Raw genomic sequence first — 14,378 nt, forward strand, 5'->3', positions numbered from 1 at the left:
TAGTTTAACCTGAATAAGAGGGATTATCTTGAATGCTTTTGATTTTTCTTTTATCATTTATTTATTTTATTTATTTGTTTGAAGGATGTATTCTTATATTCGATAGTGGGATAGGCTCTACTTAGAGTTACAATACCTAGAAACCTCACACTACAACCATCTACTATTTCATCTCATGGTCACCAACCATGTGATTCAATTTGTATCAGAACCATATGCCAAAATCATAAACCAAAAACAGAGAACATATGTTGCAATAAAACAAGTTTTAATTACAACAGCAAAATAAGAAAAGAACTAGTAGCATCTTCAACATCTATTGATTAATCAGAAAGAAACATAGCAATAGTTATAGATCAACATCACAATAAAAAAAAAAACAAATTCCTCTTTTAAAACATATGTGTGTCAAGGTTCAGTCATACGGTCTAATTGGTTCAAAGGTATTAGGATCAAAGAGATCTGGGTCATGGGTGTTTTAGGCTAACGAGGGGGTTTAAAAGGGAGTCTTGGTTTGATACGAGGGTAAATGATGGAATCTTGAGTTCAGATTTGATGGGTAGGTATTTTAGGAGGTCCTGAGTCTAGTGGTGGTGTCTGATCTGATGGTTAAGGTGTAAATGGAGGCTAGTCGAGGCCATCGGATTGGGATTGAGTAGGTTTAAAGGTGGATCTCAGAGCTTTTGGGCTAAAATTTAGGTTCTTTATTTTTTGGATGTTTTGAGGATTGGAAAAGGTCTGATCGAGTATTTAGGGTGAATTGAAGGTTCAGATGGTAGACCAAACAAATATCAAGTATTGATAGGGGCATTACATGAAGAGAACCAACTTGGCTATAGACTTGCTAAAACTTGGTGGGAAATTTTCACTCTCTCTGAGCTGCCAACACTTCCCTTCGATACCATAGGGTGAATTGGGGGAGACCAGACATCATCACACTAGACTTGTTACCTCAAATCATCACCAACACCTCTCTTTGACATGCTTCTAGTGAAACAGACTTGCACCTCCCTTTTCTCATAGGCCCTAATATAATTTTGATGATTCATGACCCAGGTTTATGCTGAACTTGGCCTACTCAGGTCTGGTTCAAAAGGGAGATTTGGCCCTAAATGTTTGAAGTCTGGGTTGTTGAGTCTATTAGTTAGGCACTTGAATAGGTTGGGCTAGGATACTTCCCTTGATGAGCAATTGGGCCTTGAGTTTGGGGACTGAGCGATAGGGATAAGCGGGCCTAGGTTGGGGTTAGGTGTGTTTAACCAATATATATATATATATATATATATATATATATATTGTAACAATTGTATTTGTATGTTAATATTTGAAAACAATTTGTCTTTACACATGAACCCAATATCAACTAACTTCAGTTAAGTTAGAGCTATATACAAGGTTTTCAAATTTTAAATCTATTATGTGTTGTTTGAGAACCAAATTAGAAGAGCTATGCTCAACCCAACCTTCGGAAAGAGACGAGAGAATGGAGGTTGTTCCCAAAGAATCTTCTGAATTCTTGGTCAGGCCGGGACATTCCAGAACAACTACCAACCTAATCCGAAAAGATACAAGCAAAAGGCGTCCGAGACAAGATCCGCTGCAAAGTTGAGTGAAGTAGATGCATGACAAGTTCGATACTGTCCTGAAAGAAGTTTGAGTTACCCAACCTGGGCCATCTGAAACCCCGAAGGAAATCCATGGCATCAATTCTAGTTCCCAAGATCTCTCAAAGCCCAAACCTTAGGGCTTTAAGGCCCCTAACTTTGAAACTTATGATGGATCTACAAAACTTGTTAGCCATTTTGAGAGTTTCCAAGCATTGGTATTATTGCACGGAGCATTAGAGGCTAACATGTGTCTTGCCTTCCCAACCACCCTTTGAAAGGCAACCCAGTTATGATATTATGGGCTCCCACCTCAGTCCATTACAACTTGAGATCGGTTGACTAACTTGTTTATTGCCCACTTAATTGCTAGCTAGTCGCATGTTTTAGAAGACAACAACAAGTTTCATGCATATCCAGCAGAAACTAGACAAGACTCTCCGGAATTACATACAACATTTCAACTCGAACGACTTAAAAGTTCAGGACCACCATAATGATAACCAACTACAAGGTAAGAATTAGGCCTATAAACGGATTAAATTCGAATTGAATCAGGTTAGATTCGAATTCAAAACCGATTATAGATATTGATATTCGAATTCGATTCGATATCCGACAGATATTAAATACATCAATTCGAATTCGATTTCGATTATTAAATCAAATGTTCGATTCGATTCGAATCCAACTGATTGGCTTTTCGAATATATTCGAATTCGATTAGATTTGATTATTTTGCAATAGACAAATTTTGCAAGTTAGGGATTAGATTAATTCCAGTTTTACAATCAATACCTCACTTACACCTGGTATTGTTTCATCTACTGGGACTGATGCACTACATTTGTAGCTTTCAACTGTTATTTATCCCCTTATGAGGCATTCTGTGTTTACTTTCAACTCTTTCCAAATCGATAAAGAAGTACCAACATGATGCATACTTAATCCTTCTAACCAACATAAACAATTTCAAAGAAGCCATCATATGGATCGAGTATTAATCTGGTGAACTTCTCATAGTTACCATTACCAATAAGAATAACATGAATATGAAACCTTTAAAAAGATGATACACTTGAGCTTAGTAAACACAATATGGCATTAAGTTCCAACATGGTGAACAAGGATAGAATAAAGAGGGACAGAGTATACTTACATAGCAAGGAAAACCAGAATACATAGAAGAGAGGTTGCTAGCAATATCCGAACTGCAAACCAAAGGATAAAGTTTTTTTTTTTTTTTCCAATCAAAAGTGAGACTAAGATCTTCATTTTCAGATGGAATTATGAGGAAATTAAAGTTGTTAGACTTCACATTCTTGACTTCATAAGCCTTCTTCTCCTTCCTTCACAAGAAAAGAAAAAAAAAAAGAACACAGAAACATGAAAACCCGTGAGTATATGTGTGGACCTGCAAAGAAAGGAGGGAGAGCGAGGGATGCAATAGAACTTCAAAGGGTGCAGAAGGGTACCTATTGGCAGACATTACTTTTCTTCATGGTATGAACTCTAGAACAATGTTCAACACTGCCCATAGTTCTCTGGATGCATGGAGAAGGTAGAACTTGACAACAGTATCTGTACCTGTAGCCACAGACACTGATTCAATTATTCAAATCCTGAGTACATGAAATTCAAAACCCACAGGCCACAACTAACAAATTTAAGGAGTAATAGTTCCAAAAGACTACTATCTTTAATTTCTTACTATATATAATGATATATCTTTTTCTTTCACCATACCGTTATCCAATTTATTAAAAAATTGGCTGTTCTGAATCGCCATCCGTATTTATTTCAGAATTTATGCAAAATTTGTTGCAAGAAATATGTGGATATTATTATTGGTGTCAAATAACTTTGCTCAGCTAGCCAAGAACTTAATTGTCAACCACATTTGTGAGGTGGTTGATGTGTTCATCGTTGTCCTGGGAGCTGTTTTTCTAGCTGGAAGGTTTGTTCATGAGACATAGAGTGAAACACAGAGAAAGGCAAAAGAAATGACAAAGACAAAAGAATTAATAACTTTCTATTGTTTCTTTTAACTTTTGGTTGATGAAATTAATAGATTTCGTGTCTCCATGTCATATTCCATCTTAATTCTTTATTGATGAAGCAAAAGGGTTTCTATTTTAATAGGTAAGACCATATAAGTGCCACCTCAAACAGCAACCACATGGAGGTTTAAGACAATAATCACATTCACAGAGGTCCTCCTACTGTCCTACAATGCCTGGCTCAGTTTGGAAAGTGTACAAATACAAATATTAGTGCAAAATATTATATACAGTAAAACTCCTAATATGAGTCCAACTTTTCAAAACATCACATTTAATTTTAATCAAACAAAGCTTCCTAAACAACTGAAAACACATTGAATGTAAAACACTCTTTCCCCTTGAAAGCAAATGAAAACACATTGAATGTAAAATATTCTTTCTCCAAATTAGCACCTAGTTCTTGAAGAAACTGTTGTTCACGTAGGGCTCAGTTTGGAAAGAGTACAAATACAAATATGTACTGTGCAAATACAAGGTTTTTGCATTGTAAATATTTGTATCCAAAATGAGCCAAAGGTAAAAATAAGACATGGTTGTGCTAATCCAAGCTTTACATGGTACATCAACAAGCCGATTGATATATAAAATGCAAAACCAAAAGGTAAAAGAGAATAACCATGAAGGAATACCCAAGTTGTATGATTCTGTAGGAAAAAGCTGTGGTCCTATGGCTATGGTACTCAGTAACGGGAACAAAGTAATTCTTCTCAATTTCGCATAGCCTGACATTAGATAAAAACCACTACCATTTAGGTTAATTTCTGAAGTAAAACTAAAATGCTATGGGTGTTCTTAAGTGCAGTGAAGAGTTAAAAGCATGGTTGGAGAAATAATAAACCTGAGGTAAATGCTATGGGTGTTCTTAAGTGCAGCGAAGATAAAAACCACTGCCTTCACCTCCCCCTAATCAAGTCAGTCACAACATGACTCTTTTCATCAATCTTTTCTGAGAACGAAGGATTCTGGCAACATACGAAGTTTTAGCTGCCCTGGCAACAACCTCTGACTTCGATTTGAGTTCGACTTCTAGAGAAATCTGCCCTGTTGGTCTCTTTAAGATTTTTTGTGTTTTTCTCTCCGTTGGTTTCATTGTCTACCACCTATACTAATGAGAAAAAAATTCCACTAAAGAATGTTAAAGCCATCAAGGGGAAATCAATCGAGAGAATAATAAACTTGAGGTATTTAAGAGAAAAGAGGAGATCAAACCAAGTTGGGTTCAAATTCCTTGATCTATAACTGTAAGATTGTAATCACCTTGAGAAAAGAGGTAGGGGACAGTGGCAAGCGTGGGTTCCTGGTGGTGCAAATGCGGTAGGTTCCCATCGGCAGTCGTGGGTTGCAGCACAAAGCTAGTGATGCTAGATGGTTGAGGCCTGAGGGTTGCTTGAGCTTGAGCAATGGTGAATGTGCAATTTTGGTGAAAGAGACGACGTTGATCTTGAGCTTTGAGCTTGAGCTATGGCTGGTAACCGATGCTCAACCGCTATCACTGACGATGCCATCAGTGATGGTGGTCGCTTGGGTGGTGAGTCAGAGACTGAGAGAAGAGAGATAGAGGTAAGAGCTTAAGAGGAAAGACAAGATGAGTGATGATGGCATTCAAACTCTGATGAAAGGCTGGTGGTTGGTCAGACGATGAGGGGGTGACCGGTTATGGATCGATGGTGGTTGCTCGGGCGGCAACCGACGACGGTGAAGGGAGTGATGGACGAAGGGTTAGGGTTTTCCTTTAGGGTTTTGAGAGGTAAAATGAAAGAATTCGAAACTTCTAATGTAATGTTCGATTTTGAGTTTTGACTTTTGAGATTTTCAAACTAATGTTATTTTTCATATTCTTTTTTTTTAACTTTTATATTATATTATTATATATGGTATATAATAATATAATATATAATATATATAATCGGTTTGGATATTTATCGGATCAGATCAGTGTATATCTGAATTCGATCTGATTATTTATTTAGTTAAAGAATAGTATTCGAATTCGACCGAATATTTGATTCAATTAAATCAAATCTTGGATTCAAATTCAGATTTTTTAATACCGTTTACAGGCCTAGTAAGAATAATTTTAGTTGATGGTGGTAGTTCAGTGATATACTTTTCTATGAACCTTTCTAATAGATGAAGCTCAACCGAGAACAATTGACTCTTATTGATGTGCCTTTGGTTGGGTTTAGCGGAGAGGTAATTAGTAATCTGACCTAAAGGGAAGATTAACCTACCAATAATAGTAGGGGCCATGTTGAGACTGGTTACCATAACGACACAATTTCTTATTGTAAGACCAACTTCACCCTATAATGTAATTTTAGGCCGACTAGTTCTACATGCACTCTGAGCTACACTATCCACTTATCACTTGGCCATGAAATTCTCTACTGAACTAGGAATTAGAGTAGTTTGAGGTGATCAACTCAAGTTGAGGAGATGTTATGTAGTAGCCTTGAAAGGTAAATAAAGTCTGGTTATCGACCTAGACTTGCCTAAGGAGATTGGAACTAACTGGGGACAACCAATTGAAGACCTAATTACATTAATGAGCTAGAAAAGATAATGCAAATTGGTTCACTCCTTTCAGACCCCTTCTGTGTTGAATTGGTAAGTTTCCTCCATTTAAATTTTGATGTATTTACTTGGTTCGTTGTCAATATGCTAGGGGTCGACCCCTTGGTCATAACTCATAGGTAAGCGTGGACCTGAATTATAGACTTGTGAAATAAAAATAGAGGAACTTCACACCGAAGAACTAGAAAATCATTGAAGAGGAGGTTGAAAAGCTCCTACGTGTAGATTTTGTTCGAGAAGTGAAGCACATGAAATGCCTAGCTAACATAGTGCTCATAAAGAAAGCAAACAGGAAGCGAAAGTTTTGCATAATTTATACCAACCTGAATGAAGCTTTTTCCAAAAGATAGTTTCCCTCTACCCATAATAGATCAGATAGTAGATGCTACCTTGAGATACGAGCTTCTAAGATTCATGGATGCTCTATTAGAGTATAACCAAATTTTAATGGATCCGAAAGATCAAGAAAAGATTTCTTCTATTTCTGAGACCATATTGTATTACTATAAAGTTATGCCCTTTGGCTTTAAAAATGTTGAGACCACTTACCAAAGATTAGTGAATACTTAAAGAATAGTTTCGAAAAAAAATGGCGTGGTATATGTTGATGACATGGTTACCAAAAGTCATACTGCATATTTTCATATTTCTAATTCACCTAGGTGTTTGATGTCACCTTAGGAAAACACAAGACATAATTCCTTCTGGTATATGGTAACTTAATGTGGCATTAAAGCAAATCTGGAGATAATCCAAGCTATCCTAGACATGCAACCATTGAGGTCCAAAAAAGATGTATAGAGACTCAATAGATTTATGTCCAAGTTAATTGATCTATTAATAAAGCAAAGGACTTCCAATGGATAAAGGAGTTCCAGAAAGCCTTCAAGGAGTTAAAAGAATACATAGGCTCTCCACATCTATTGACCCAACCAAAGCCTAAAGACGAGTTGTATTTATACCTGTTAGTTGGAAACAAAGTCATCAAATTGGTTTTAGTCCACAATGAAGGGAAGACCCAAAAACCAATATACTATGTTAGTAAGATTCTACATGTAGATAAAACTAAGTACTTGAATATTGAAAAATTTTCCATTGCCTTGATTATCTCAAATCAAAGGCTACAACTTTATTTCCAAGTGCATAATATTACTATTCTTATCGACCAACCATTATGACAATTCTTGTCAAGACCAAAAGTATCAGGAATAGTGACAAAATGGGCTATGGAGCTCAGCGAGTTTGATGTAAAGTTTGAACCCCTACCTACTATTAAAATTCAGGCCTTAGTAGATTTCATCACATAATGTACCTACAAAAACAAAAAGGAAGCCCAATTAGAGGCATCCACTAGCTCAACCAAAGAATTAACTTAGACTCTCCATGCTGAGGGATCATCCAATTAGTAGGGAAATAGAGTTGAGCTTATTTTGCTCAGCCCTGATGGTGTAATGTTGGAGTATGCTCTTTGCTTTGGGTCCAAGGTTTTAAACAATGAAGCAAAGTATGAAGCACTACTCACCAGCCTGACCTTAGAGAAAGAAGTCAGAGTAAAAAATGTAGATATCTATAACGATTCTTAACTTGTAACAATCAAGTCATTAGATAGTACAAGGCCCAAGATCCAACCATGAAAAAATATTTGGTCAAAGTTCAGAATCTTATTTTTCAATTCGACCACTTTGTCATTCAACAAATATTGAGGTCCCAAAACACACTAGCAAATGCATTGTCAAAACTAGTTGTCTTCACTGAATCAAATATGCGAAGAGTAGTACACATCAAAGAGTTAGCTCATCCCAACACAGTAGAAGAACCTGAAGTTAAGGTCTTTCCAATAAAAGTAAATCTGAGTTGGATGGATCCTATAGTCACAGTACATTTCCACCAAAATGAAGTAAAGCATAGAAAGTTATATGAAGATTAACTCAGTACGCCCTCATCGATAATCAATTATATAGGAAGTCATTTCCCCTACCTCACCTAAAAAGCCTCAGATTAGACAAGGTAGAGTATGTGTTGAAGGAAATCCATGAAGGTATATGTGGCGAGCACTTGGGGGTAGATTGCTAGCTCAAAAAGCGCTTCACGAGGATATTATTAACTAAAAATGAAGGAGGATGCAACATAACTCGTACAGTGGTGTGGTTGATGTTAACGATATGCCAACATACCTCATTAACTGGCCTTTGCTCTGATTGCTATTTCTAGCCCATGGCCTTTCATGCAATGGGGAATGGATGTCCTTGGTCCTTTTCTCCTAACTCCAGGTCAAAGAAAATTCTTAGTCACTTCTACTGATTATTTCATTGAGTAGAAGTTGAACCATTGGAAGCAATCACACTCAGCACATCCAATACTTCTTCTAGAAGAAAATTATTTGTAGGTTTGGGTTACCTCTCATGTACTTGTCATAGACAATGAGAAGTAATCCAATGATACCATATTTTAAGATTTATGTGTTGGGCTAGAAACTGCATAGTGATTCACTTTGATGACTTATGCTTAGACAAACAAGCAAATTGAGGTAACCAACAAGATGATCCTTCATGGTTTGAAAACTCATCTACATAGAGATAAGGGGCTATGGGTAGAAGAACTTCTCAACGTACTTTGGGCTTACTACACTACTAGTAGAACAACTACATGAGAGACCTTGTTCAACATCACCCTGGCACTAAGGCTATGTTTGGTTTGAAGGAAAAGGTAATGAAATGAAGGGAAAGACAGAGAAACCTATACAAGGTTTGTAAGAGTTTCCCTACCTTTCCCTTCCCTTATCTGCATTTTCCTTTAAACCAAACATAGCCTAAAGTCATTATACCCACCAAGATTATATTATTAAATTTATGAATTGAATCATATGATGAGGTGCAAAACAATTCTGAGTAAGGGAGCAAGTTCAGATTTGAATAATTACTTACCAACAAAGGATTGCCTGATATTACAATGCTCAAGTCCATGAAAGAAATTTCTGAGCTATAGATCTCATTCTTGAATTCAATCACATTTGTATTTTGCCTCTTATATTACTAAACCTAGCTCATCGGCATAAAATGACAAGCTACAGTGATTAAGCAACTCTACTTAACTTGGTTGTCAAGATAACTGAGGATGGAGAACTCAACTAATGAATTTAAGTAACTCGAACAAGAAATCTTTAGCTGCCCAAGAAAGAGTTAATGACACATTATTAAGTATTGACTATACATAAGCATGGTTGTGATCATTTTATGACTTGACCTAACTTGGTCGAGATGGATATGTTTGAGGAAAAAGATGGTCATAAGTCTTAACTCAACACCAAGAAAATGAGGAAAGAGAACCTTGTATGCAAAAAGATTAGAAAATGGTTCATCAATATGCCATTCAATTTAGGTGCAAAAGGGAGTAAAAGAAAGAGAGAAAGACTTGGTCCAAGCATTGAAGTTCAATGAACATAATAATGCACAAGGGCAAAAAAATGAAGCCAAGTTCCTCTAGACTCATTGGGAGGCACGGTATTGGAAACCTCCTCGGCCAGCCTTGTATCTTCCTCCATATTCTCTTCCTCTTCTTTCTCATCACTCTCCCAGTCATCCTGCACAACAATCTCATCAGTGACAACAATCGTCTTCAACTCCTTTGTAGGAAATACAGGGAAGCAAGACATAGAAGAAGCCAACGCATTCTAAAACCCTTTTCTAGAAAAGGTGAGGTGTACTCATTCCAATAAAATAAGAATTTAGGAGATGCCTTATGCACCTCCTTGGTGACCTTCAACTGCTTGGCATGCTCTGCAACCTTCCTCTACAACTTGGCTACCAGTTGTTCGACTTTCTTGTCCATTTCAACCACTTTTGCCTCTACTTCCTGAGCTCTCTAATCTAGCTCCGCTAAGGTGGTCTTAGATTTTTCTTGAAGAGCATCCATCTCGACATCAACCTTGGCCTTTGCTTCCTTGGTTGCCTCAAGCTTGACTAAATATTGCTCTTTTATCTTGGCTATGTTCTTGATACAAGAAACCTGCCCTTCTTGTCAATCAAACATCCCTTGAGCTATAACATTGGCCTAAAAATTTCAATAAAAGGAACTTGGAATATACAAATAAAGATAAAAAGGAGAGGTAAATGAAAACTTACCTTCACCAAGTACTTAAATAACTTGGATCCTAACACCAAAAGAGGGAGAACAATCATCTCACAAGCTGCCTTTGGGAGGACTATACCTCTTCTCAGTTGGAAAGTGGTGTTAGGGCCACCTATCTGACCACCCCTTTGCACTCTCCACCTTGGGTTTCAAATTGGAGTTTGCTCGACTGTGTGTGGTCTCCTCCTCTTGGGCCTCATAAGTGCCAACCACATCCAAACAGGTAGCCAAAATGTGAGAAGGGACTTGATAACCTCTATCCTCTAAATGTGCCACTTGCTCAAGCCTAGGCACCACTAGCTCATCAACATTAATGACAATCACCTCCATATCCATCTGAACTAGAGTAGGAAATCATACCTCGCAAACATGGAAAGTTCCACCATTCCTTAGCTTTCTCTTCTTTACACGGGATGTTACAAGCACCTCAATAGTGCTACCACCTCCAACCATTTCACCTGATGGAGAAGCAAGATGTAATGTCAGGTTAGTGGAACAACTAATATTAAAGAAGTAAAAAAAAGTAAACACTCCCTAGGGGGATAGGGAAAACAAGCTACATGACTGAGTTGGGCTCAGACCCACCCTCACTAATAAAGCCTTAATCGAATAGTACGAAATGGTTAAATAGTCCAAAAATCACAACTTCTCTAAGATTATGTCCTTAACCAACTACTTCTTTGCTTCAGTAATGTAATGCCAAGAAAATCACTAATGGAAGTGCATCATGCGTGTAGACATCCCATTTTTGCACCCTTCAGTCTTTTTGTAAGACTTTGAGCTTCAAGCATGCTTCAGCTAACCTCTTAGTTGACTTGGGAGTATTTTTGGAATTTTACAAAAGTTTGAATTCTAGAATTCAACATATTTGATATGTACATCCCAAAAATCCAAATCCAATGACACCTAAATCACCAAAGTCCAACACTGCTTACCACTTCATCCTAAGACTCAAAGTCGGAATCTCTTAATATACTAGATATCAGCCATAGTTAGCTAAGTAGGAGTAAAAGGTGGCCCTTGGAACCGAAGCCTGGAAAAGAAAATCCCTACACTCATAGGTGGAGTGTAGAAGCTCCTCCTCTTCCATGAGCACCCCTCTTTCTCTCTCCTCACTCAATCCTAGGCCACCTGTCTAAGAGGACCTTGACATGCTTAAAAGAATGGAATAAAAGATTGGGACCAGAAGACTCACCCGAAGAGAATGGAAGACTGAGTTGATGAAGAACTAAACATCGAGCTCTTCAACCTCAACATAGGACCCAACCAAGAAATGGACCCCCTACCCTCACTACTTATAAGTATTCCCAATGGTCCAGATTAATCCATGATCAATAGTTGGGATTTGCGACAATTGGTCTCCTTAAGACACGAAATGGTATTAGCACATTTTTTATGTTTGTCCATGGTTAATAAAGTGCATCAAACTCGCGCATAAGTGGAATGCAATGGATCACGATGATCCCAAACCAATGTACCAATAGGTGTACGATTCCAAGGCACAGAGGAACTTCACACCGGACCGTTTAACAAGAATCATTTAAAATCAATAATAGACATATGTTAGCCTTGGAAGTGGGGGGAAGTGATGAAGGTGAAACCGACCACTAGTAAGACCCTAACATGTGGCAATAAGAAAAAGCAAATGTGGCACTTCGGACTCTGAGTCCTCAACTTCATTCAAAGTGCTATGGCAATGTACATCAGACCTTAGCTTAGTAAAAGAACACCTTGTTGAGCTGAACCATGTATAGCACGATGATAATGGCCACTCGACATTACTATTATCCACCTCACAAGCCACGATAAAAAGTGGGAGCTGAACTTGTACCACGTCCGCTGAGACGTGTCGATCTTGTCTCCATGCAGATATGTGGCTTTCCCTAATTTTTCGTTTTCACTAGTGTAAATGCATGGGAGTGCAAATAGGTTGGGTGTGATCTAGTTTACTTTTGCACCATATTTCTCTTTATCTTATTTGCTTGCAAGAAGTAGAATACATAGTAAATGAATGGTGCCCACTTTATTGAGATAGGAAGCAAGGATATGTATGTGCGTTGAAGAGTCAATTTTAAAAGATATATTTGGATATACTTAGAATATGCATGTGTATTAAAGAAAATCAATATTCACATTGAAACATTTCAATAAATTATAAAAATATATTAATAACATTAAATATAAGACTTTAATGAGATTGATATATTGTAATGGACTTTATACATAGATATTGTCTAGATGGATTATGACCACAACATATCATTGTTGATAATTCAACCCAAACCTTCTACAGAAAGGAAGTTTTTAGAATTTTGAGGAAAGAATAGTGGATTTTGGGCCTGGGTAGTGCTCATCAAACCAATCGTTCTGACATATTATACATAAAAAATGGGCACCTGAATCAAAAGTTATGAACATTTGAAGATCCATCCTTCACTTTACCTCACCAATCCGCGACCAGTTTGTCTACCTCCCTATACCCACCTCGGCATCATTTTTCCATTGTCCTGGGCCTCACCCAAACTGACCCATACCTTTCCTATCCTCTCCTGCAGCCTATCCCATTACGGCCCTTGCCATGTCTGCACAACACGCATCAGCTTTCTCGGCCTTTATTCCACAATTGCAACCAAGGACACCAAATCAAGCCTAACTCACAGTTTTTGTAATAGTTGCCCAGCTCGCAGACCAATCCACCAATTCACCTTGACCTTATCCGCCTAGTCGCAAGCCCACTAACCTTGGCCAACCCACCTCGGCTTTACTTCCCTAATCTATCACATCCATGATTGTGGCATCTTTTCCTACCATCAGTCAACTTGTTCACTAGCTAAGATCATGACTTGCCCACACCCTACCCACCTATTTCCATGCCTGTGCTCGCACCTAAGAATGGCAACAGGGTAGGGCACCCACTCCCCATTAGGGACAAGAAATCCCTAAATTTTTTCCACCACAAGGCAATCATCTAAAAATTAGTTTAATTTTGGATATTTTATAAATAGGATTATAGAAATTTAGAGGTATTTTAGGAATTAGATTATGGGAATTTGGGTATAGTTTATAAATGAAATTATGGGATCCTAGGATTTTAAGAATTTAAGGAAAACTTGGAGATATTTTAAAAATCAATATTAAATCTAGGGATATTTTACTAATTTACCATCAAGTTTAAGCAAAAATATTTTTTCCAACCCTATTTAAGATTGGGGTAACCTGCCACACTTCCCCAACCATGGGCCGGCCCGCTTGCTCACCTACGCATGCATCCACACCCACTCACCCACGCTTGCCTTGTTTGTAGTGCTAGCTCCCTAGCCATGGGCCTAGTTTCCCCTCATACTCTTTAACTACACTCACAATGGTTCAACTCACACCAAAACTAAGGAAAGTACCCACCTTATATTTACTTTGTTCTACTTTACACACTCTAATAATGTTGATAACCCCTTTCTTATCATTATTTTAGCCCCTAGTTAATTTGTTCCTGTTCTATTCGATAAAAATAGCTTCTGTATACTAGTTTAAACCTATAAAAATATAATCATCTTATCTGCTTAGTTCAATCTTATGCTTCCACAGGGCACCATAACACTTTGATGAGTCTTATCATAGACATATTTTGGTGAACATTATAAGCAATATCCACAATTAGTGCATTTTGATGAACACTCTTGAGAAATAATATTAAACATGCTGGTTATTTTATGATTATTTATAAACACCCATGCTAGTTAACTTTACTCTGAACATGTTTAAGCTCATAATACCTCTATAATAGATTATGATATGAAATTAATTAGTTTATACAATGACATCTCTATCGATAGTGCTACTTATTTTATGATTATCCAGCTTATATTTGAGACATAACAGTTATATAAACAAATTTGAGAAATGTAAATACACCTTTTATTTTTTGAAAAATTTGTTCCATAATATATAGCAGCTCTCTTATAGCTCTTCCATACTTGTGAATTAAACTAGTAATTTTTTGTAGCATTTCCTA

Source organism: Nelumbo nucifera, chromosome 5 (assembly GCF_055504915.1).
Source record: "Nelumbo nucifera cultivar China Antique chromosome 5, China Antique-T2T, whole genome shotgun sequence".
Taxonomy (NCBI): Eukaryota; Viridiplantae; Streptophyta; class Magnoliopsida; order Proteales; family Nelumbonaceae; genus Nelumbo; species Nelumbo nucifera.